The sequence below is a fragment of the Mauremys reevesii genome, linkage group 20, assembly GCF_016161935.1.
Source record: "Mauremys reevesii isolate NIE-2019 linkage group 20, ASM1616193v1, whole genome shotgun sequence".
In the NCBI taxonomy this organism is placed as follows: Eukaryota; Metazoa; Chordata; order Testudines; family Geoemydidae; genus Mauremys; species Mauremys reevesii.
In genome coordinates this window covers 19,304,765-19,328,529 of record NC_052642.1, presented here as the reverse complement: position 1 = coordinate 19,328,529, position 23,765 = coordinate 19,304,765, and the positions used below count along the sequence as shown (strand labels likewise).

Here is a 23,765-nt window from a genome sequence, read left to right as displayed (position 1 = left end):
ATTTCCATGAGAGGTGTGCACTTAGCTAGAATAGTGATAAATAACGTGATATTTGTTTTAGTTGGAAAATATATATAGACTGGCATTCTGCTGTCTGATGCAATGAATACCATTGAGACAACCAATAAAATGTGGACCTCAATCATATCTTATTTCATAAGAATAATATTGTTTCTTTGTTTGGAAACAGTGGCATTTACTGCAGAGTACTTCTGTTTTTTAGATAACTTTGCAGTTAACTTATCAGCTTCCTGTATATCAGATACATTCCTATGGTTAGTTATGTTGTATGATGCATTAGATTTATGTTGTGCCTTTCTTCTAGAGTATTTTACAATTGATCTCACTTCACTTCTAGGATGAAACAGCAATACTTCACAGTGGTTTAAGACAGGAAGTAAAGAATAGTTTTTCCAGTTGAAACTGTATGGTGAATTTTGGGTAGACAACATGTAATGATCAACATTTAAGTTTGGCCAGGATTCTGAGGTTAATATGTGCTGTGACCGACCCAGGCCAGTGGGGTACAGGAGTCTGGGAGAGGGCAAATATACTGGTCACTGGATGAGCAGTTTTCTGTTCCCTGAGTGACCAGAGCAGGTGCTGCACTAGAGTTAACAGGAACCCGTTAGAACCAATTAAGACACCTGGAGCCAATTAAGAAACTGCTAGAATCAATTAGGACAGACTAGCTAATCAGGGCACCTGGGTTTAAAAAGGAGCTCACTTCAGTTTGTGGCATGTGTGAGGAGCTGGGAGCAAGAGGCGCAAGGAGCTGAGAGGGAGAGGCTGTGCGGCTGGAGGACTGAGGAGTACAAGCTTATCAGACACCAGGAGGAAGGTCCTGTGGTGAGGATAAAGAAGGTGCTTGGAGGAGGCCATGGGGAAGTAGCCCAGGGAGTTGTAGCTGTCATGCAGTTGTTACAGGAGGCGCTATAGACAGCTGCAGTCCACAGGGCCGTGGGCTGGAACCCAGAGTAGAGAGCGGGCCCGGGTTCCCCCCACACCTCCCAACTCCTGATCAGACACAGGAGGAATTGACCTGGACTGTGGCTTCTACCAGAGGGGAAGATCTCTGAGGCGAGCAAATCCGCCAATAAGCGCAGGACCCACCAAGGTAGAGGAGGAACTTTGTCACAGTGCACTGTTGCAAAATGTCCCATGGGAATGCCTGGTTCAGTCAAAATGATGCACCATAAATTTTCAGATTGGTATGCAGGGCTTATCCGTACAACGCTCAGTGACGTTAATAAGAGCTGGGCAGCCAAACCTTTGTGTGCTGCTTTGAAAAATTAGCAGTCAGGGCTGTGTTTTTATTTATCCACTTACGTTCTTTTCCTGTACTTTTTGTATTGTGCATATCTTGTGTGGCGAGGGGATGTCTGCTAATAGCGTATTGTGCTGGGGAAAAAACTTTCATATATGCAAAACTAGGTAAAAGTATTTGGGTGAGGTGTGATCAGTCATGGCTTTGAGTGCAAATTCCAAACTTAGTGCCATTGATTTGCCTTGTTTAATGTGTTTTTGTTGTTGTTTGTTACCACATAAGGGAACTGTGCAAGTCCCTGCAGTTTGAACCTCATTGTAATCATCAATAAATAGGGAGCCTCCAATAGTACATAGTACAGAGGACTTCAGAAATGATCGGTTCTGTAGGTCAGAGGGAGTGGAACGGCCTGAGTGCTGCGTGAACGTTGCTTCAGCAGGCATCTTTCCAGGTGGCTTCTGTTTTGTGCTCTTACCAATTTCTGTGTACAACCATTTGGATGTTTAAATGGGCCTCTGACGTTACAAACTTCAAACATTTAAAATGTATACAGCAAGTAAGCATCCACTCCAAATAAAGCTCCTGTGCCCCTGCAGCATCAACTCCTTGCACCCTTTATTGGACTCTGGAAGGTCTTCTGTGGTTCTGATGGCTGAGCTAGGCGAGTGGACAGAGACTGGGAAGACTGGGCAGTGGACAAGGCTAAGGGGGATGTGAATCATTTCTCCTCCAGCCCTTTGAAGCTTTTGGGCAACCAACCAACTCCCCTCCCCCAAGTATTATGGTTTCTACAAAGCTACTTCCACTTGGACCTGCTGAGAGTAGCCAGGCCAAAGGGGAGGGGAGGAGTCTCTATAGCAAGGCTACATTGAAACTGCACTGCAAAGGACATAGTAGGACCACCAGGAGCTAGAACCAATGTGGGGGCACATGTCTCCTGCAGATACCCTGGGATCTGTATGCAGGGCCGGCTCCAGGCACCAACCTTCCAAGCTGGTGCTTGGGGCAGCAATCTGCAAGGGGCGGCAGTCCTTGTTGTTTTGCCCCCAAGCAGCGCGCCGAATTGCCGCCGCGGAGGACGGAGGCAGTCTGTACGCCATTAGGGCGGCAGGCGCGTTTCTGCAGTGGCGGCACTTCGGCGGCAACTTCTATGTTTAGCTGTCAATGGCGGCTTCAGCTAAACATAGAAGCTGCCGCGGAACCCTGTCTGTATGGATCTGTCAGGTTTCAGGGCAGGTCAAGTGAACTATTCAAAGAAGGGAAAACACCAACCTCCCAATGAAATTGTAGAGGAGGAGCTCTATAAGGGGGTGATCCTTGTGTAGATTCCCTCCTGCTGATTCTACTCCTGCAGGGGTAACTGCGATAGAGAGGGAGGGATTATCTTTTCCTCTGTAGTTCCTTAGAATTTGCCTGAGTAAACAGTGAGGACGTTAGCATCTGGCCTGTAGTGAGTTTTCAGTATGTTAATAGTATAGCCAGAATAAAGTTGTTTTGGACTGTGGGTACAATTTTCAAAAGTGCCTAAATCCCACTTTCAAAATCTCATTGAAAAATCCATGGGACTTAAGTTGTTTGGGAAAGTTTCTGGGAATCTTTTTATCATGGACTTTGGGAAGGCTCTTTGGTATGGCATTAGCAATTACAGTCCATGAAGCTAATCAAAATGCAAATAAATTAGTAATTATTGTATAAGATTAAGAACAAAGTACTTCCTCCCCACTTCTCGCTCCCAGGTTTTTTCTGCACGCATGATTCAATATGTTCTTTAGAGAAATTTCATCATTTATTTTCCTTTGGTGTATATTTCACTTAGGGTGACAATTGCATTTCATAGCTTTAGTACTTCAAGTCTTGTTGGAAAGGATCCTGGCTAAATACATTTAATCCAGCTGCATACAATAGGAGTGACTCTGAAATGTTATTGATTTCTAATTTTTTTTAAAGATCTTCTTAAAATCTTCTTTGTATGCTTGCACCCTTAAGTGCAGTAAATATAGGGAAAAATTGGTAATTGTTGGTAATAAGATCCACAGGTATTAGAACTGGTGTCATTCATTTTGAGAGGATTAGAGTAGGTATGAGCTCACAGACCGGGAGATAGTACATAATAAAAAAAACAAATATAATTATTGATAGGACACACAATAGGAGGTTTAAGTGTGTCTATGCTGACAACAGGAATTGGATATGCACATACCACCCTGGGAGTGGCCAGTTATCTTGTAAAAGACCGTCCTAGTTCAAATGCAGAGCAAAGCTTGTGATCAAATGCAGAGCAAACTACAGATTAGTACAGGTGTTTACTTTCATCAGTCTCTTTGACTAGGGTCAGAATGAATGGCGTATTAAAGTGAAAAAGCATTTTGTGTATATAGAAAAACTTGTTGCTACTCAATAGTCAGTTAATTCCTAACCAAACTAAAAATACATCTATCTGTTTCACATAAATTGAGTCACCACTAAATTGTACTTAAGCCAGTAAAAGGAAGAAAGCATTATATATTTAAAAGCAAATCATGCCCAGGCACATAATGTTTGAACTTAGAAGTGATGAGCTAATTATTTTATTGAATGACTTGAACAGGGAGACAACATGGACTGAGGCTAGAGCTGAGAACTGGCACTCAGGAGGCTTGGGTCCTCTTCCTTACTCTGACAATGATGTTTGATGCAGCCTTGAGCAGGTCACTTGATATTTTTTGCTTCCATTTCCCAATCTGTAAAATGGGAGCTATAACCCTTACCGACTTGTGAAATCTCTTATACTGTTGCAAATTACATTGGATTACTCATTATGCTCTTATAGGTAAACAGTCCATGGGAAGAAACTGATGTGCTGACAGCCATTCATCTTCTAATGACCTGGCCCTATAGTGCTGCATATAGCATAAGTACACCTTACACTTTGGGCTATGAAATGGCCATGAATAAATTTAGGCTGGAAATTAGAGGGGAAAGTTTCTGGAAGAGCCTCCCAGTAGGAGTAGGGGGAAAACAACCTAAATAGTTTTAAAATGGAGCTTGGTATAGGGGGGAGGGATAGCTCAGTGGTTTGAGCATTGGCCTCCTAAACCCAGGGTTGTGAGTTCAACCCTTGAGGGGGCTAGTTGGGGATTGGTCCTGCATTGAGCAGGGGGTTGGACTAGATGATCTCCTGAGGTCCCTTCCAACCCTGATAGTCTAAGTTTAGGAAAGGGATTATATGAGGGAGTTGCTCATGATAGGAGGGGACTGGACTTGATGACCCAGGAGGTCCCTTCCACTGCTATGTTCCCAATACAACATTGAAATTAAATTTCATGTGCAACTGGTACTCCTTTTGATGGCAAGAAATGTCATTAGTAGACATGGCTGACCCTCCTTAGAAGAGGTTAAATGTGAAGAAATGAGAATGCTACCCAAAGTTAAATAAAAAAGAATTGTAGCAGCATTCTGCAGTCTTCTTGGTATACTTGTTATTGGACTGTCGGTGTGAAAGAACGTTCAGATATGACCTGTCAGTATGTGGGCAGGATTAAGTACATTAAATTTGCTTGTGTGGGGAAAAGCTTTATTGAATTTGCCAGCTTCTTATTCATGAATATCAAGAGTGAAGACTCTTTTATCACTCTTTGGGTACCTACAATTGCATTACAGGAAGGTATCATGCCCAACTGTGATTGCTACCAGACACACATTTTTATACTATCAAGGATCTGAAATAAAAAACAGCATGATTTTATGTGTGTTTTAGTGGCATTGGTCCAAACCGGTTTCCCACTGAATGCCATGCCAAATCTTTGAAGCAATAAGGATATCTGCCTGATAAGTTACTTTTCTCTCTGGAATCTAATATTCAGATCCTTCTGTCAGCCTGATTGTTCTCCAGTAGTATTCAAATGGAGCTAATGATCTTGCAGTACTTTAGGAAGAAAGTGGAAGTGAACACATTAAGTGCCAAAAGAAACTGAAAGAAGTCTAGCTGTGGCTCAATAATAGTTCAGCAGTGCTTGATGCTGTTACCAGAGGTGATGATTTTCACACACATTCAGAAGAGAGGCATTATTTCAGAAAATGAAAAGCTGCACAATCAGTACAAACGGCTGTCAAGCCAAGTGCCCGCGGAAAATCTCTCTTTATTGTCTTTCATTACTAAGAGTCACCCTATGTGCTTTTTGTCACTAGCACAGTATGCTATCTCACTCCAGCTCGTATATGTATTCTAAATGAAAACATTGTAATTCATGCATTCAGGAATACAGGACATGGATCCCAGTTTGTTTCTGTCAAAGATTTATGATGACACTGATGGCAAGTGACTTATGATCATTGTAAACAGATGCCATATGGATTCCTATTGATTGACATGCAAATCTTTGACAGCAGCAATCCAGGCCATGTCAATCACTGGCTGTCAGTATGACTGTACATTCTCCTTTTTGATATGATTAAACTATAGCGATCATGAGGGGATTCACTTCATTTCACAAGATGGCAGATGAATAACATTGACAGAAGAGTTAGGAAACCTCAGCATACCTTATGGCTCCATTGTTGGAAGGAGAGAATATTATGGGGGAAGGGAGTTGGCACTCGCAACTGGTGGTTAGGGTCACTACTCCAGCATGTCAGACAGGGTATTCAGACTAGTAAGTATTAAGCAGTCCCTGATCATTTTCTGAGGATCAAATGAGGTATTTATCTTCATGCATTAATGCCACCTGTCACATTATTTGATGTGACAGCCATCAATATTTATCTTCTTTGCCTTTTTTATATCTTACTCAAAGCAACATTTTAATGGGTAGCCGTGGCTATGGTCTATTAATTCCAGTTTGGTTGTTCCCAGTTTGATTATTCCCCGTTCCAAAGAGAAGAAAAAATGGGATTGAATTGACAAAGAGGAAGATATTCCACATGTATAAACCATGGAAAGCACTTACTACATTTTAAGTAAACTGTGCTGCTTTATTTAGCAGGTGTAGAAATGAGGTATTTATATTCTATTGGGGAAGAGAATAGTACCCTATGGTAGACTGAAAAATTATGCGTTACATATCAATTGAACATGATGCTGTAATACAAGACACTTGACAGTTAAATTGGAAGGAGGATGTGGATACTGTAGTCACTGAGAATGCAGCCTACCGTTCAGTGGCACTTTCTGGCTCCAAGAGATGCATTTCAGTTTCATGGTGATTGGTTCTGAGGGATTTTGTTTTGTTTTGTTTTTCAGATGTCCTTATTTTCTCCGTATCACAGCAAAACTGGGATTTGGGGGGAGGGGGGGCGGAAGAAAAAATGTGGTAATTTTCCTCTACGAGTTCTGTTCTTATGATGTCTTCATTTCATATCCTTATTTATATGAAAGAGTCCATCAACTGTATGTTAAAGCATATTGTGCAAACTTTTAGTGACCTCTATCTCTATATTTAATCTGCACTAAATATCCAGTACTTTTTGGAATAGAGCTAGCCAACCGATGAGTACCGTAGCTGACAAATTTTGCCCTCTTTTCTATTGGAGAATTACTGGCAAATAGCAATTGGCAAATGCTGGTTCAAAATTATTTAAGGAGCACTTCAGACAAATATATTTTAGGCTATTGGTGGTTTATGAACCAATTGTGTTTGCTTCTTTTATATCTTTGATACTTTGTTGTTTGTTTGTAGTATGTAATTGGTCAGCTAAGTCAGGTGGTATTGTTTTTCTCCTGGATTGGATGACTGAACTTTTTATAAGCAGGAAGTGGGAAATCAGAGATTTCAAAATGACCATGAAAACACATTCACTTGAATATTTGTGAGCCTTTTGCTTTAGGCAAACATTCACGCTTTCCAAAACAGACTTACATGAATGTTTGTTTGCTTTAAAAAAAATAGAGGGTTGCAAAATATTATTGAAGTGAATTCAATATTCATTCATGCTAGTTTTAGAAATGTTTTTGTGCAGTATTTACCCAGCTCTGCTCTACAATACACATAACTACCCCAATAGAAAAAAATGATTTCAATAATAAGGGTTTTAAAAAAACCCTATGAAATGCTTACATAGGCTGTGTTCACTCAGTAGCATCCTATATATATGATCCTGTTTGGTTATCAGAGTTTAAGCTATTGGAAGTTGTTGGTGTGTTATGGAGATGGATTTCAGTTTAATTTGCAATCCTACAGCCTTTAGAACCTTCCTTGGCAATTTTTTTGTTTATTTTAAAGACCAGATTTCATGGTCCATGGTGCATTTTTCATGTGCATGAATTTGGTAGGGCTCTAATTATGTTTGATCAATGGCTCAACAAATTGAAACTCGTTACAATTACTGGTTTCAGAGTAGCAGCCGTGTTAGTCTGTATCCGCAAAAAGAACAGGAGTACTTGTGCCACCTTAAAGACTAACAAATTTATTTTAGCATGAGCTTTCGTGAGTTACAGCTCACTTCTTCGGATGCATAGAATGGAACACAGAGACAGGAGATATTTATACATACAGAGAACATGAAAAGGTGGAAGTATGCATAACAACAGGAAAAGTCTAAGCAATTGAGATGAGCTATCATCAGCAGGAGGAAAAAAACTTTTTGAAGTGATAATTAAGATGGCCCATAGAAGGTGTGAGGAGAACTTAACATAGGGAAATAGATTCAATTAGTGTAATAACCCAACCATTCCCAGTCTCTGTTTAGGCCAGTGTTAATTGTATCTAATTTGCATATTAATTTGAGTTCAGCAGTTTCTCTTTGGAGTCTGTTTTTGAAGTTTTTGGTTGCAAAATTGCCACCTTCAAGTCTGTCACTGAGTGGTTAGAGAGATTGAAGTGTTCTCCCACTGGTTTTTGAATGTTATGATTCCTGATGTCAGATTTGTGTCCATTTATTCTTTTGCGTAGAGACTGTCCGGTTTGGCCAATGTACATGGCAGGGGGCATTGCTGGCACATGATGGCATATATCATGTTGGTAGATGTGCAGGTGTACGAGCCCCTGATGGTGTGTCTGATGTGATTAGGTCCTATGATGGTGTCACTTGAATGGATATGTGGACAGAGCTGGCATCAGGCTTTGTTGCAAGGATAGGTTCCTGGCTTAGTGTTTATGTTGTATGGTGTGCGGTTGCTGGTGAGTATTTGCTTCAGGTTGGGAGGCTGTCTATAAGCGAGGACTGGCCTGTCTCCCAAGATCTGTGAGAGTGAGGGATCATCTTTAAGGATAGGTTGTAAATCTTTGATGATGCGCTGGAGTAGGAAATACTTGGGCCATCTTAATTATCACTTCAAAAAGTTTTTTTCCTCCTGCTGATGATAGCTCATCTCAATTGCTTAGACTTTTCCTGTATGTATAAATATCTCCTGTCTCTGTGTTACAATTACTGTGTACCTTTAGCAGAGCTGGCTATAATGAAGGAGCCCATCTGCTGATAACAGAGGTTGTAGTTGTCTTTGGAAACTGTTAAATATTGCAGATCCTTTTTCAAATTTTACTTTAGGACCAATTTGAAAATTTCTTTCTGAAAATATTTAGCAGCTCACTCATATCATTTTCATATAAAAATGTTTGATACTATAATTCCTGAAGGGTCTCAGTAGTTTCTCTTCTTCTCATTCTGTACTGGATTCTTCAAGTGGCAGGATCTCCTTCAGTGATTTCTTACTGTTTTTCACTTCAATATCAAGGAGCCAATGAAACCTATGCAGATTGTCACCAGAGAGTCATCCTTTTAACCCACTACTATTTTAATTTTTTTTATAAACTTTAAGAATGTGTAGTGGATTTTGAATTTTTATTAAAGAAGATGTCCTTATTTAACTGTAGATGGCAGCATAACATTAGTCTTATTTTTACCTAACCCCAAACTATTTCTAAATTAAACACTACACGAATATTACAATATTGCTGATAGTCTGTTGAAAGCTGTTACGCGTAAAATCTACCATATGTTACCATAATTGGTCTTGCAAATAAGATTTCATGTTCCTTATTTCTTTACAGTCCCATAGGAATTGCAATGCATAAAACATTCAGGGTCTGATTGTCCTTTATGTGTTCTGCACCAGTACAGCTGCATTGACTTTTTGGAGAATTACTCTTGATTTACACCAGTGGAAATTTACACCACAGGAGAATCAGGCCATCAGTTTGGAAAGTGGCACAAATGTACTCAGATTGGCCTTGATTCAGAAAAGTATTTAAGCACATGTGTAGCTTTAAATACAGGAGAAATCTTATTGACTAATGGACAGATTTCTAAAGGTATTTAGGTGCCTAAAGATGCAAATAGGCAGCTAGTTCCTACCTCCCACTGACAATAACATGCTGAAATACTTGTAAAAGTCTGTCCCAGTATGATTGACTCATCATAGTTAATCACACTGGGCCAGACTTCCAAAGTTGGGTGTGTACAGTTAAATGTGCATATGTATGCAACTAACTTGTAAATACTTGTGCACCAACAGATTAGGTGTTTTGCATGTGCATGTGGCCCTGCTATTCCTACAAATATGTGATTTGCACACCCATATGGGTATTTGCATCTAGTTGCACAATTACATACATTTTAGGACTCAGCGATTACCATGATCCTGTGGTACTAGTTTTAATGGTTGTTAGTTGAGGGAATGTTTCATTGTTCCATTGACTTGAACTATAAATACCCCAGGACCATCTCCTGCAGGTAGTCGCTGACAGACAATTACTACCATTGGGTGGCTGTTCAGTGATCTATATGAAATGAGTCTCTGTTAATTTTTATTACTGACATCACTAGGGTGACCAGACAGCAAATGTGAAAAATCAGGACGGGGTGGAGGGTAATAGGAGCCTATATAAGAAAAAGACTCCAAAATCAGGACTGTCCCTATAAAATCGGGACATCTGGTCACCCTAGACATCACAAAACAAGCGCCACAGTTGAATATGTGGAATCCACTGTCTATACTGTACTTGTTTTGGGGATAAACAGATGATGTCACTCTTCAGTGATGTCCATCTTCCATGAGCACTGAATTAACTGAAAAAACAAACAGGATGTACTCTTCAGTAACCAGCCATATTGTAAGATATGGCATGAAATGCATTCACAAATGCTTAACAGATAATGTTACAGTAAGATGTTGTAAAGCATGTTCTAAGATTTTAGGCCCCAATCCTTCAACATATATGCAAGTCCTTAAAATCAAAAGGACTTCATGTGCTTAAAGCTGAGAAGCAAGTAGAAGGTAATAGTAGGCCTTAATTATTGTTGAATCCAGGTATAAGCAAGTTGCCAGGCATATTTATAAAGCCCTGTAAAATCTTATAATAAGAGTATTTATGAATGGCACAATGGTACCAAGTGTTACCAGATTTTAAACTAACCTCTTAAATTATCTGCTACCTTTTAAAAATTAGTAAGAGTTAAATAAGAACAAATTGCATAAGGGTAATTTTAGGTTCAGGAGAGAGTGTGTGTGTGTGATCGCTGCTTTGGAAAATATAAACCAATAGTGGCTACTTGCACAGTGCTTTGTTGAATAAATGCCTGTCTGAATTCCAGATGTTTACCATATGACTTTCCCTAATATGGAGAAAATGGTTGTTGCCACTGCCTGTATTCTTCTACAGAACATTGATGTGACTGTACTCTTCACATTGTTATTTGCAGTGTTGTTGTCCCAGGATATTAGAGAGACAAGGTGGGTGAGATAATATCTTTTATTGGACCAACTTCTGATGGTGAAAGAGACAAGCTTTCAAGATACACAGAGCTGAACTAGAGCTGGTCAGGAATTTTTCGGTGGCATTTTTTGTCAGAAAATGCCAACTGGTTTAAACCAAAATTTTTGTGGGAACATACCGATTTTGATGGAAAAGTTTCTTGAGTCCATTATGGAATTTCCTCCCAGAGGAGTGAGAGCCCCACCCCAAAGTAGCCCTGATCCCAATGGTTACCTGGGGTGTGGGAGACCTAGGTTCAAGAGGGATTTGTCAAGAGGTTCAAGTTCTTCTTCTGCTTGATTCAGAAGGACTTGAACCTGAGTCTTCAATATCCAAGTTGAGTGCCCCAACCAGCTGGCTATTGCTATTCAGCATTCTCTCTCCCTCAGCCTCTTCTGTTGGAGCTGTTTCACTTTGTATAAATAATTAAATATTCTTTGGGAGAGATTGACTGTCTATCCCAATGGTCAGAGCACTTGAGTGGGAGGTCAGAGATACAGGGACTTGTATCTGGGTCTCTGACAACCCAGGTGAGTGTCTTTAAACACCAGGCATATAGAGTCAGTCTCACTCCTTAGCCCAATGAATCAGCCAGAGAAGAGACTTGAATCTGGGTCTGCTACATCCCAGATGAGTGGCCTTAAACAGTGGGCTACACGCTGTGCTGGAGTTGTGTGGGCCAGTTGGTTTGTGTGTCTCTCTCAAAAAAACAAACCCATTTTTTCCCAAAAAGTCAACAGGGAAACAATTTGAAATCTTGAAATTTTTTGCAGGATGGGAAAACCATTCCCTGCCCAGCTCTACAGACCTCACCTATTTGCACATGCAAAAAATCCATACTTATAAACACAAAATGGATAAACTGAACAAAAATGCCTGGTTTAGTGAACAAATGTGGGCTTCATGTGTACAAAATGGATCTGCATTTACATTGTGTAGGTGCAGATTTGGATACTGCTTTAAAACAAAACAAAAGAAGCTCGTCCAAAATATTGGGAATTTTGTTTAGCTGATGAGGTAAGCAATGAAGTTTGATGAGATTTGTTTTGGCAGTTTGGACTGCAGACTTACCATTTTGCTCTGATCCCATCATCTTCTTTAAGTTAAGCAGGGTCAAACTAAAAGTAGCGAGACTGGGAGAACTCTAAAGATCGACGAGGTACTGCAGGAACTGGGAGTTGGTGATTCAGTAGGTGGTATTTTAACTCTGCTTCAGCATGTGAACTAGTCACTCAGAATAGTGACCTAAAACAGGTGACCTGACATATGTTGTTAAAGATCTGATGGCACTTGTAAGCGATGGGTTGTTATTTCTACTATCCTAGCCAAATTGCAACACCTATCATTATATTTTGTCTATGAAATTCTCCTTGTATTTTGAACTAGAAAGGGTATTCTTTATTTTCTGATCTAAATCATTCCACAATTGTGCTGTCTGGTATTGCTCAATTGTTGTTTCATCCCAGTGGTAGACTGAGGGTTTTTTGTTGTTGTTGGGGGTTTTTCTTGGGCGGGGGGTAGGAGGTTGTGAAGTGCCCTGTGTCCTTTGGGATGATTTGAAATGTTTAACTACTCAGAGAACAGTTTGAATAAATGTGTTTTTTGAAGACTTTGAAAAGTTGACCTTAAAAACATTTACCTTTTTGGATAAGTGTTTATAGTGCAATGGCATCTAGCTTGACGTTCAGTCTAGTCATGGGAAAGCAGAACATAATGTTATTAGCAACTGACGTTTACTTGGAAACATGTCCAAGCAGCATGATACTGTGCCCTCTGCACATATCACTCTGAGTGCATATAATGAAATCTGAAAATGCATTAATTTGTAAAACATATTAAGCCAAAAATATGTATCATGGAATTATAGTAGTTATTAACTTTTAAAACTGCCCTGATAATGCCTCTCTCTTACAATCAGAGGTCCATATTTATTTGACAACCAGATGCGTTGACCTATGCCACAAATCAAGACAATATGAAATGCATTTATGACATTGGTGGTTTTTTGGATCTAAGAGCATACTGGGTGCAGCATTTTAATCTGTTAAAGTTATAATTTGGAAGGCCAGCCCTATAAAATGGTCATTTAAGGTCAAAATAGCCATGGGAGTTGAGTGTATGCAGCATTTTGAACAGTTGGCCTTGAACTAGGCTCTGTGGACTCATATAGAAAATTAAGACTCTATCAGAATGGACATTTCTTACAAAGAAGGTTGCAACAAATATATGTCAGATTTGGTATATTGGAGGGCGGGGGAGGAGATGACAATATCCCAACAAGACAATATTTAGGATTTGAGAAATTAGAGGGGAGGGAGGTAAGCACTCTGTAGCCACCCTCTTGGCACTAGAGAGTGAAGAGGCCTATGGGAAACAGGAAGGCTCCTGCAGGGCGACAATGAAGCCCAATGAGGGAAGATACCTGCAAGACACAGGATTGGAGAGAGCTTCCGTGGTGTCCTGGACCCAAGAATAGGAACCAGTCGGAAATACCATGGGAGGTGTTGGGCATTAGAAAGAGCTCAGAAAGGAGTTGGCAGAAAAGGTGGGTAGAAAGGAGTCCAGGGAGGCAGTGTCGCGGTGTCTGTCAGAGCAGATCTTCTGTCCTTGGAATGGAATCCAGTGTAGAGGAGGGTGGGCCTTGATTCCCCTACCAGCCATGAGGAAGGTGAAATGAAGCCCCCTCTGCCTCCAATATATGTGGATAAGGATGATTTTAAATGCTGAGAGAAAGGTGTAAGGACCACTGGGCCTAGAGTCAGGGTCTGGAGAATTAATAAAAGGTCTAGGAATTATTTGTTGAACTTTTATTCATTTGACTTTGTTCCCCCAGAAGGGGTAGGACTAAAAGATGACCAGACTGGAGCCAAGTTGCAAGAAGAGTCAGACCACTATGGGTCCAGAGTGAGTGTCAGCAGGGGGCACTGGAAAGGAAAAACTTGCTACACCAACCCTAGCCATGAGGGGGTGTGCAAGTGGTGAGTGTGGGTCCCGTCCTGCTCCGAAAGACTGTATCATTTCCCAAAAATTACATATTGATCTTTGTTTTCTGGTACTCTGTTGAAAGGAAATCTCTTGGTAGACTGGGTGGTTTCAGGAGACCAATAAGTAAGGTTAAGAATTTGTCGCAGTTATTTTTAGTACAAGTCAAGGAGAGGTTGTGGGCAGTAAACAAAAATTAATGGGATCTTCTGACCTGTCTGTGACCTTTATGAAAAATAGCCATGGAGGAAGGGCTGGGGGGGGAAGGAATGACAGCTGCAGCCCCATGGTTGGGGACTGACAGCCCAAGTCCCACTGCTGGAGAGGGGGTGGAGCACACAACCTGGGCTGCAGCCACTGACAGCTGCAGCCAAAGAAGTCACGGAGCTCTGGTAAAGTCACAGAATCTGTGACCTCCGTGACTAAATCGTATCCTTACTGATAAGGGAATGTGGAGCCTTTCACCTCTGGGGTCACAGTCTCATATCTGTATCAAACTAATATGGTCTGAAGATTATTGGATGGCATTTGTGAAATGAGGGTGGTGATCCTTGTCAAGTGCCTAATAAATATGTGTCCGTATCACAAAAACAGCTGCTACAGTTGGTCTCCTTGTGGCACTCTCTGCAGGTGTGAGTTGACCATTGAAAGTGAGTGAGCTATCTTTTCACCCCTAGAGGTGGTCCCTCTTGGTCAGGGTGGAGTTGCATTGGCAGGAAGGTGTAGGGTAGCTTGCAGTCACCCATGCTGAACCTGATTTGTGGAAAATTAGAATTCTCCAGAGCTGTCAGCCAGGCACCTTTCTCCAGCACTAACATTTTTAAAAGAATGTCTGAAGGTAATAATAAAAAGGTAATAACTGGAGATATACCAATCTCCTAGAACTGGAAGGGACCTTGAAAGGTCATCGAGTCCAGCCCCCTGCCTTCACTAGCAGGACTAATTTTTGCCCCAGATCCCTAAGTGGCCCCCTCAAGGATTGAACTCACAATCCTGGGTTTAGCAGACCAATGCTCAAACCACTGAGCTATCCCTCCCCCCTAGCGTTATGGGCGAGAGCAGAGAGCTGCTGAGACAGGACAGCACGAAGCCAGGCCGGCCTGCCTGAGAGCAGCCACTGCTCCCTCCTCTCACCAGCTTCTCGGCTGCCCTAGGACTTCCTAAAGCCACTGAGTACAATATAAAGCCAGGGCAGGCCTGGCCTCCGGGCCTCCCAGCTCCTGGGCAAGAAAGAAGAGTATGAAGAAAGAGTATGAAGAAAGAAGAGTATGTGTGCGTGCGCGGGCGGTGGGATGGGATGGGAATGCAAATAGTCTCATTGAACACATTTACATGTTGCCCGCTGAATGTTATTGCACAGAAGTGTTTGCTTACAATAGCACTGCTAGCATTGCTGTGGTTAGCAATAGAATATGTTCTGTCACTTCAGAGAGACAGAGTGCCTCCTTTCAGAAACAAAGCCAGAGTGTTACCTGAGCATAGATGAAGAAACAAATATTATGTGTGTACATACACATGCACACTCCTCCATGCTCTACAGGGCTATCTTTTGTTGGGACCCTGGGGTTTTAAAAGAACAAAATGATTTTGTCAGTGCATAGCAAAACAGATGGTGGGAACCCCTCCCCTCCTCCCACCCAGATCTTGTAAAATTGTTCATTAGAAATAAAATCTGAACCAGTAGTTGTTAGAATGTTATTTGTTCTTTTTAAAAAAATGTAACTTGTTTCAAGTATGTGTCCTAGTTCTAAGTGAACCTTGTGGTATTCGTTTAACAGGGCTGGGCTCTCAACTCCTGCATGGTCGGTATGACATGGGCAATAGTGGAGCACATTTTTCTGACCTTGATGTAACCCTGACCTTGTGGGACCACGTTTGGAGATGTGGGGGATCTCAGTCTCCAGGCTGTCGTGGGTTATATACCCCCACATTGGCATTAAAAGGGTTAACTGGAGCTAGAGAATTCAGTTAAGGCACTTGATTGCACCTGGAGGGTGGGCCAGGCTCAACTGAAGATGAAACCCAGCTGGGTGGTGAGCAGGAAGGGGGCTGCAGGGAGAAGGGAAGAACTCTGCAGTCTCTGGCTGATACAGAGTGGAAGAAGGGCCTAGAGAGGGGTAAATAATCAGTAAGCCCAGGATGGAGCTGTAGGAAAGGGCCTGAAGGATGGGTGAGGTAGGAAGAAATCCAGGGAGTCAGCAACAAGCCCCTGGCCTGGAATCCAGAGAAGAGGGAAGGCCTGGGTTTCCCTACCAGCCACCTAGAAAGGTGGTACAGGAACACTCCACACAAGAGGGAAAAGGACGGTTGAATCTGGAGCCATGTCTCAAGGAAGAAAGCCCTGAGAGGCGTTGCTCTGCACCAGAACGGAAGGACAATTCTGCAGAGTCCGGGAAGGGATGTGAAGAGTCAGTGGAAAAGTGAACCCAGGTAGGGGGCAAAGAGTTATTTTGTTTGAGTTTAGTTTACTGGACTTTTTGTTTTCCCTTGCTGTGGGCAGGTTTAGTCTTTTTTCTGAGCGTTTATGTGCATATAGGGTTTGATTTTGTCAAAGGCTATCTGGAAAGCCTGCTTTCCCAGAATTTGCATGAACTGCCTTTAGAAGCTAACCTACCACAACATCAAAGCAAACCCTTCCCCAGGAGCAGCTTCCTGGTCCCTACAAACTATTCCCAGTCCAGAGCTGTCCTCTTACAAGAACTTTTTTTCCAAACGTGCTTTTCTGGGGCTGGCCCTTTACACGTGGCAGAACCCAGCAGCTCCAGTCCTAATGTGGCCATTTTGCAACTGGCAACTGCTTGTTGCATTTTTCTGTGTTCCAGCAGGTAAATTCCCATTGTTACCTCCCCTCCCCCAGTTTTACCTTTATTTTTCACTCCTAACTGTAATTATCTCTAGAAAGACAAAAACCCTCCTCTATAATATATAGGCCAAATTGTGAAGTCCTTACTCTGCTTTTATTCATTTCTCACTCAGGCAAACTCCAGTTGAAGCTAATCTGGAGTGTGTACCAAAGAATGTTGCCCTGCATTAGCAGCATAAAAAAGCCTGTACAAGTAATTGCCATATAACTTGTAGGTATTAATTTCTGCTTAGCTTGACCAGCAATTTATGTATTGTCTACAATTTTTTAAATGAATGAGCAGAGTGTGTGTGTGTGTGAGTGTAAGTGTAAAAACAGGATTAATCCTATTGGGCCTTTTATTGTGCCCCCTTTAAGTGTGAAATCACAAACTCCTTAAGTCCTCAGAGCTTTGGGCACTCTTTTAAGTAAGAGAGCGGCAGCTCTACTGATCCTCTAGCTAGGTAACGTGTTTGCTGATGTTCCAGATAAATTCCCAAAGTAAATGTTTGGATGTGACATTAGAACCCAGGTTTCTCATAGCTGAAATGTTATTTAGGTTAATCATAATGGAACTTTATGTCAACAAGATTAATTAAAGTGAGCAGATTGACAAACTGCATGTGAAATCAATTACCACATGAATCAAGTGTTTTCAGGACTGTCTTTGGGTTGGATTTACCTGCCCTTAAAAATACAGTTCTTTCTGAAGTACAGGGAGGCCGGGGTTGAGGTGGGGTGGGGTGGGGAGAGGAATGAATGAGGTTTCGTGCAGTTTAGAAAATGAATTGTATTTACTATCTCTTGATTTCCTAATGTTCCCAACATTCATTGTTCACAGCAAAAGGAAGTTCAAAGCAAATTGAAATAAGTTCTTTAGAGAAAGCCCAAACAATTCACAGCTTTCACAGGACTCTTGAACTGTTCATTTTGAGCTGGCTTACTCATGCGCTGTATTGTTTTGTCATTGTCATCACTTTATTGAACAGAAAAATTATTTCAGCTTTATAATACCTTGAACATTAAAGGGCTTTTCATGTGTGATAAAGGTTCCATCTAGTATTTACTTATGGTATTAATGTGGTGAAGTCATAATACATAAGAGAATATTCACCAGCTCTATAATTTAGGTTACACCCTCTAACACAAAAGTTGTAATGTTTTCAGAGATGCTTTCATTTAATGGCTAGTTATACAGAACTTTTCACAGGTTATATCAATACTAACTCTCTAATAATAGAGTCCGCTTGTATGCACAGCAGAACAATAGATAAAAACCAAGAACAGATCAACAGACAAATGCAGATAATTCAAAACATACTAATGAAATAAGCTTTGTAAGTTATATTTTTCTATAGTGTCACAGAACAAAAAATAAAACCAGCCTCAAGCTCCAAGTAAACATTCAAAGTAGAATAATGTTTCAGCAGGTGTGCTTATACTGCTATTCAAACTGAAAACCACTCAGCACTTCTCAAAGCTTAGCCCTTTGAACAATTCATGGAAATGTTTCTTTTCCAGATTTCTGTTGAAGTCTATTTTTTGGGTGGAAGGAGTATGGGGGACAGGAATATTAACCCATTCTACTAATCCACAAAGTGTAACCTTTTATTTACCTTTCGTTCACATCAGTTGAATGAAACATTCAATTTTTCCTAAACATTTTTGTTTGTTCTACAGATAAACATACTGTGTGATCCAATCTTAGCCATTCCTCCTTCAGCTCATGCTTTTCCTTCTAGCCTCGCAAGTGCTGTTACAGTGTTGGGGATTTTTTGGAGGCTTTCTGCAGAATGATGTCAGTTATACCAGACTTGCTTACGTATCTAGATGATTGTCTAGGCATGACACCAGTAATAAAATATCCACTAAATGTGCAGAATTTACTACTTAAGACAGAATATTTTTAAGGAAATAGTTCCCCTTGGGGGACTATATAGGTATGGGGGGGTTAAGGCTAAAAAATTAATTACTTTCAGTCTCAGTTTATATATTCTCTAGGGATTTTGATTTTTACATTTTTATCTTTGTGGCCAACAAAAAAAAAACCAAAAAACTTTCCACTAACCTTGCAGGCCTGGAGGCAGATACCATATTATTGTAACCAAAGAGGGTTTCTTCAGATGAGTAAGAGTTACGCGTATAGTTGGAATGTTAATGTTTGAACTATTGAACTAGGACGTTTTAGAGTGACAGTTGCTCTTCCATTGTTTATTCATGACGTTGTGCCTTGAAAACCTGATCCAGAACCTGAAATCGCTGGCAGTTGTGAGGGCTCAGCGCCTCTTGGGTTCAAGCCTTAGTATGCAATTCTGATTGTGTTCCTAGAGGACCCGTGAGAGAGATTCATGACAGTATGAATACTGGGTTATAACAGCTAAGTAGGAAGTGGTGGTAAGTGTGTTTGTATAGAGCACCCCACCCCTGCCAAAGTGCTTAGGGCACTGTACAACAGAATAAACACACATACAATGTAATGAAAATACCAGACTCAGAAAACAAAGTGGTAATCTTGACTCTGAATTCCCTTGTTTTGTAGCTAGAAGTCAGAACAAAAACCGATTTTCTTTTTCAACAGCTTTTCTTATTTAAATTCATTTGTTTAAAGGAAGCATGACCTGTATGGGAGGCAGGAAGTTATAGAGGCATAAAGAGACTAGGCGGTGTGTGCAACCAGTCCTTATGGAAACACTTGTGTTGGCAGGATAGTGCGGTGACCTGATGTGCATTATTGATACCATGCAGTACTTTTTCTGTGCATTGTTACTACTATGCTTGTGTCCGGACTTTGCATTGTGTAAATGATACAAATTCAGTCTGTTGCCTAAATGCTCACAGGATAATATCCTTGTCACTTCAGATGCACTAGTAGCCATTTGATTCTCACAACGCAATTTCTTTCTACACAATATCACACACTGTTACTGCATGCTGTGTCTTAATGTGCAGAGTCCCATTAATGCTATTCATTTCAGTTGGCCAGTGCACAGTAAAAACAATTGGCGGGAGGGATAGCTCAGTGGTTTGAGCATTGGCCTGCTAAACCCAGCATTGTGAGCTCAATCCTTGAGGGGCCACTTAGGGATTTGGGGCAAAAATCTGTCTGGGGATTGGTTCTGCTTTGAGCAGGGGTTGGACTAGATACCTCCTGAGGTCCCTTCCAACCTCGATATTCTATGATTCTAATGCAGTAATGGCACATAAAAAGATACTGTCACTGATTTAATACCCATTCCTATTCTTTCATGCTCTGGGCCAGTTGGGGCTGGGAACATTATGGTGGGAGCCTACTCATCCCTTGAGGGGAGTGCCTTGTATCACTCAGCTGGGACCCCCCAGGCCGAGTAAGAGGTCATGGTGTCACTTTCCCAAGGGGGTTAGACTCAGATCCTTTTGTCTACAAGGAAGATGGCTGCAATTTCTGGGGCCTCAAGAAAGGGAGCAAAAATGAAATGGTGGGATCCTTTTGGGGCGTGATAAGTTTGGGGGACAGGGCGCTCCTGAAGGAAAAACAAATGAGAAATGTTCTAGTGCTATTTGGAAACCTTGCTTAGAAGGAATATTTAATTCCTTTAGTGTTAAGGACCAGCTTACTCAGCGGAAAAATATTTAAAACTGAAAAAGTAAAGGGTGCGGTTGACATCTCCCAGGGGTGCTGTGTAGAGGAAAACCCTCCTGCAGTCAACTTGCCCTCCCCGCTCAATTCAATCTCTCGTCCCCCGCTCTCCATACTCCTTTTTGTCTTTCTGCTTAGCTAACCCCTCCCAACAAAACCCTATCCAAAACATTAAAACAACCAACCAAATAAGGTGGAACTAACACAACGCTTGCAAACCATTGTGTTTTTTCACTCTACTTGTGTAGTATGGCCCTTCCTTCCCTCCAGTTGTCTTTCCTATCTATTTAGATTGGAAGATCTTCAAGACAGAAGCTATCTCTGCTCAGGTTTCAGAGTAGCAGCCGTGTTAGTCTGTATCCGCAAAAAGAACAGGAGCACTTGTAGCCCACGAAAGCTTATGCTCAAATAAATTTGTTAGTCTCTAAGGTGCCACAGGTACTCCTATCTCTACTCAGTACAGCATCTGGCACAATGGGGTCTCAACCTGATCTCAGCTGAGGCCTCTGGGTGCTACCATAATACAAATAATTTTAATAAAATGAAGAGGGGAACCACCAGGAAGTGAATGCAGCCACAATCTACATTGCCTTTTATACCGGTTTCCCTCTGGGCTTTTGAATGGATGAGACATAGCCCATCAACCAATCTGACTGTCCCCCGCAGGCTCAGAATAACCCTTTCTTCAGCTGTGAATTCCCAACCACACAGACGATTCTTCAGGGAGGGTTGGAAAGTGCTGAGTGTGGTATGAAGCCTTCTCACCACTTCTGTGAGCAAAGGATAAAATCCATTCACAGAGTCTCCTCTCTTGATCTTAGGAGGACAGTTAGGCCCTAAACTTTGTGCCGTCTGATGAGAGAAGCATCTGAAATCCTGAGAAATTTACCTTTTTGTGGCTTTATAAATCCACAGCACTTAACGGATTCAAACCATGGGAGGGGAGGAGAGATGAGAAGACAGGTATTGGTGACCCATTCACCAGTTTGCAGCCTGGTAGGATTAAAGGCTCCAGCACTGCAAGAAACATTGAAATTAGGGGGGCTCCTAGTGGGAATTGAGGGTGCTCAAAACATCTCAGAAGGCACAGTGCAGGATCATTCTTTTGGAGAGCCCTGTATTAAACCCTTCTAATTGGGGTTTACCAATGCCAAGTGAAACACATGATGCAGTGAAACTACATAGTATTATTTTATACACACACATTAGCCATTTGCAAATGTCAGTGTAGCAGGATCATTTTAACTAATTTTCAGAACTTCAAAGGCATCATGTCCTACTTGTTGCAGGGCTGTTTGTGAAATAACATCCCAATCTTTTCCCCCCCAAGGTGGCCTGTTCTGATGGCTTGTGGCCCATCTCCTCCCATTTTGCATCAGAATGAGTAATAATCCAAAGCTACTCAACATCAGGTGTCCCTGGGGTCTCCAGGTTTCAGGAGGTCTTGTAGACAGTGGGGAGCTCTGAGGCTGAGCAGAATTCCTATACAGAAGCAGATATGTGCTTTGACTGCAGGGTCCCCAAAAGCTCATGGTACTGGGATCAGGAGTCGTTATTACTTTTGCCCCTTCCTAGGGATGGCTTTGAAAGGTACCTGTCAGCATAGAATCAGCACTCTGTATCTTTACGTTCATTTTTAAATATTGAGCCTCATTTTCCTCTCAGTTCCCCAGTGTAGATGAGGAGTGAAGAAAAGAAGCTAACACCAGTGCAAAACCAATTAGGAGAATCAAGCCCATTGTATATTTGGTAGCTACACCTTGAGAATATTTTTTTTTTACCTTAACAATTTGTTAAACATGGCTCCACACCCTCCTGCACAAGGAGCCACAGGAGGTGGCCTCAGCTTCTGTTCTGGCTGTTGCCGTCTTTTCCAGGTTTTGTGAATTGTGCAGGGTTTGGTTGTGAACTGATCCCTGCAGTTCACTTCAGCAAGCCAACCGCTGCATCTTCGAGATTTGTGTGTTGTTAACCTGAACCTCCCAAGGAAACACCCCTCATCCCTCACTGCCGAAACATAGATGCTACCCTTCTATGAGCTGCCAGCTATTGCCCCGCCAAGCCCCAGACCCCCTACTCTTATACCATGGTAGCTGGATTTTCAAGGGATCAGTACCCAACAACTTCCATTTAGTGACCAGCTTTTCAAAACTCTTCAGTACCCAACAGCTTACATGATTTGCAATGGGAGGAGCTGGGTGCTGAGCTGTCTTGAAAGCCTAATCCCAGTTGTGGATACTGAGAACTTTTGAAATATAGTTATCAATGGCTTCAGGGCTGATTCACAGGACTTACTGGGGAAAGGTGCAGCTGCTGGGCCATGGTAGAACAACTAAGGGAAAGAGAAGCCCAAAAGCTCAGCACAGCTGAGTCGGAGGTACAAAGTGAATGCTTCACATTACCCCCAGCCCCTTTCTTGCCTCAGAATTTGGGTGGTTTGAAGTTTTGTTTTGCTTCATTTTTAAATCTCATGTTTAAACTTATTTTTTAAAGAGGAAAATGAACTCTAACCACCTGGAAATGCCTTGCAGCATTCAGGGTTTGTATTGTAATGTTTCAACAGTTTTCTTTTTTCACCAAATACTTTAAGGGACAGACCGGTCTCAATTATGTTTCATGCTGTATCTTACTAGTACATTTTCTGTCTCTACTTTTATTAATATGCCCATTAAAATATTTGAACGCACCATTTTTTCCTCCTTCTGAAAATTACAGATATTTTGGCTGATTTATACCATACTGGAGGAGGGGATGAGACATCATTCTTATCTAGCCGACGATGTTATTCCAGGGTTCAGGCTAATCTGTTTCTACATACAGTTTGTCCCTGCCCATTCTAAAAATTATTTCTAGTGCTAACACTGAAAATCTCCCCATGTTTGAAGCCCTAGAAAGCTATGAACCTTTATAACTTGATGAATGTTTTGCAACAGATGCTGATTCCCTAGGTAAGCAAATCTATAGTTAGTGAGACACAATCTCTTGTCGTAATTTAAGATTGCTAAAATCAGATTGAGACTTTCCAGACTCAAGAGTGGTCACATTTTTCTTAGCTTAACTGTAAATCATCTTTCACTTAGAAGATTTAGAGACAGACTGAGGAGCTAAATCTTTTATTTTGCCTTCCTAACTAGCTGAAGCCACTGGATGAGCCTCATTATGGTGTTTCCTAAAGGATTAGACAAAACAGTTTGGTAATGTTCAAAGTAGGACAAATACCATTACAAGTATAACTGCTTTATCCTTCTAGTGATTTAAATGCATAATTAGGTGTGATTACAAAACACTGGGAGGTTGTTTGGTTTGAAGTTTAGAATTGACAAAATGCTTTAGCTCTGAAATGCATCAGAATGATTTCTTTGTGCTTGATGCCTATTTTGAAAGAAACGT

General features: G+C 41.4%; 1 protein-coding gene across 13 annotated transcripts in view; it reads left to right on the top strand.

Annotated features, from left to right (window-relative positions):
* The window catches only part of BRIP1 (BRCA1 interacting protein C-terminal helicase 1), a 232,857-nt gene that overhangs the window by 143,391 nt on the left and 65,701 nt on the right, over positions 1-23,765 (top strand). Inside the window, exons 24-26 of one of the 13 annotated variants that reach the window (XM_039507822.1) lie at positions 10,775-10,913; positions 11,875-11,952; positions 13,769-14,093. The exons of the other annotated variants lie outside the window; for them this stretch is intronic. The gene's annotated coding sequence lies outside the window, so the exon portion shown is untranslated. Of the gene's footprint in view, positions 1-10,774; positions 10,914-11,874; positions 11,953-13,768; positions 14,094-23,765 lie in introns of those variants that run through there. 13 annotated transcript variants of the gene reach the window in all.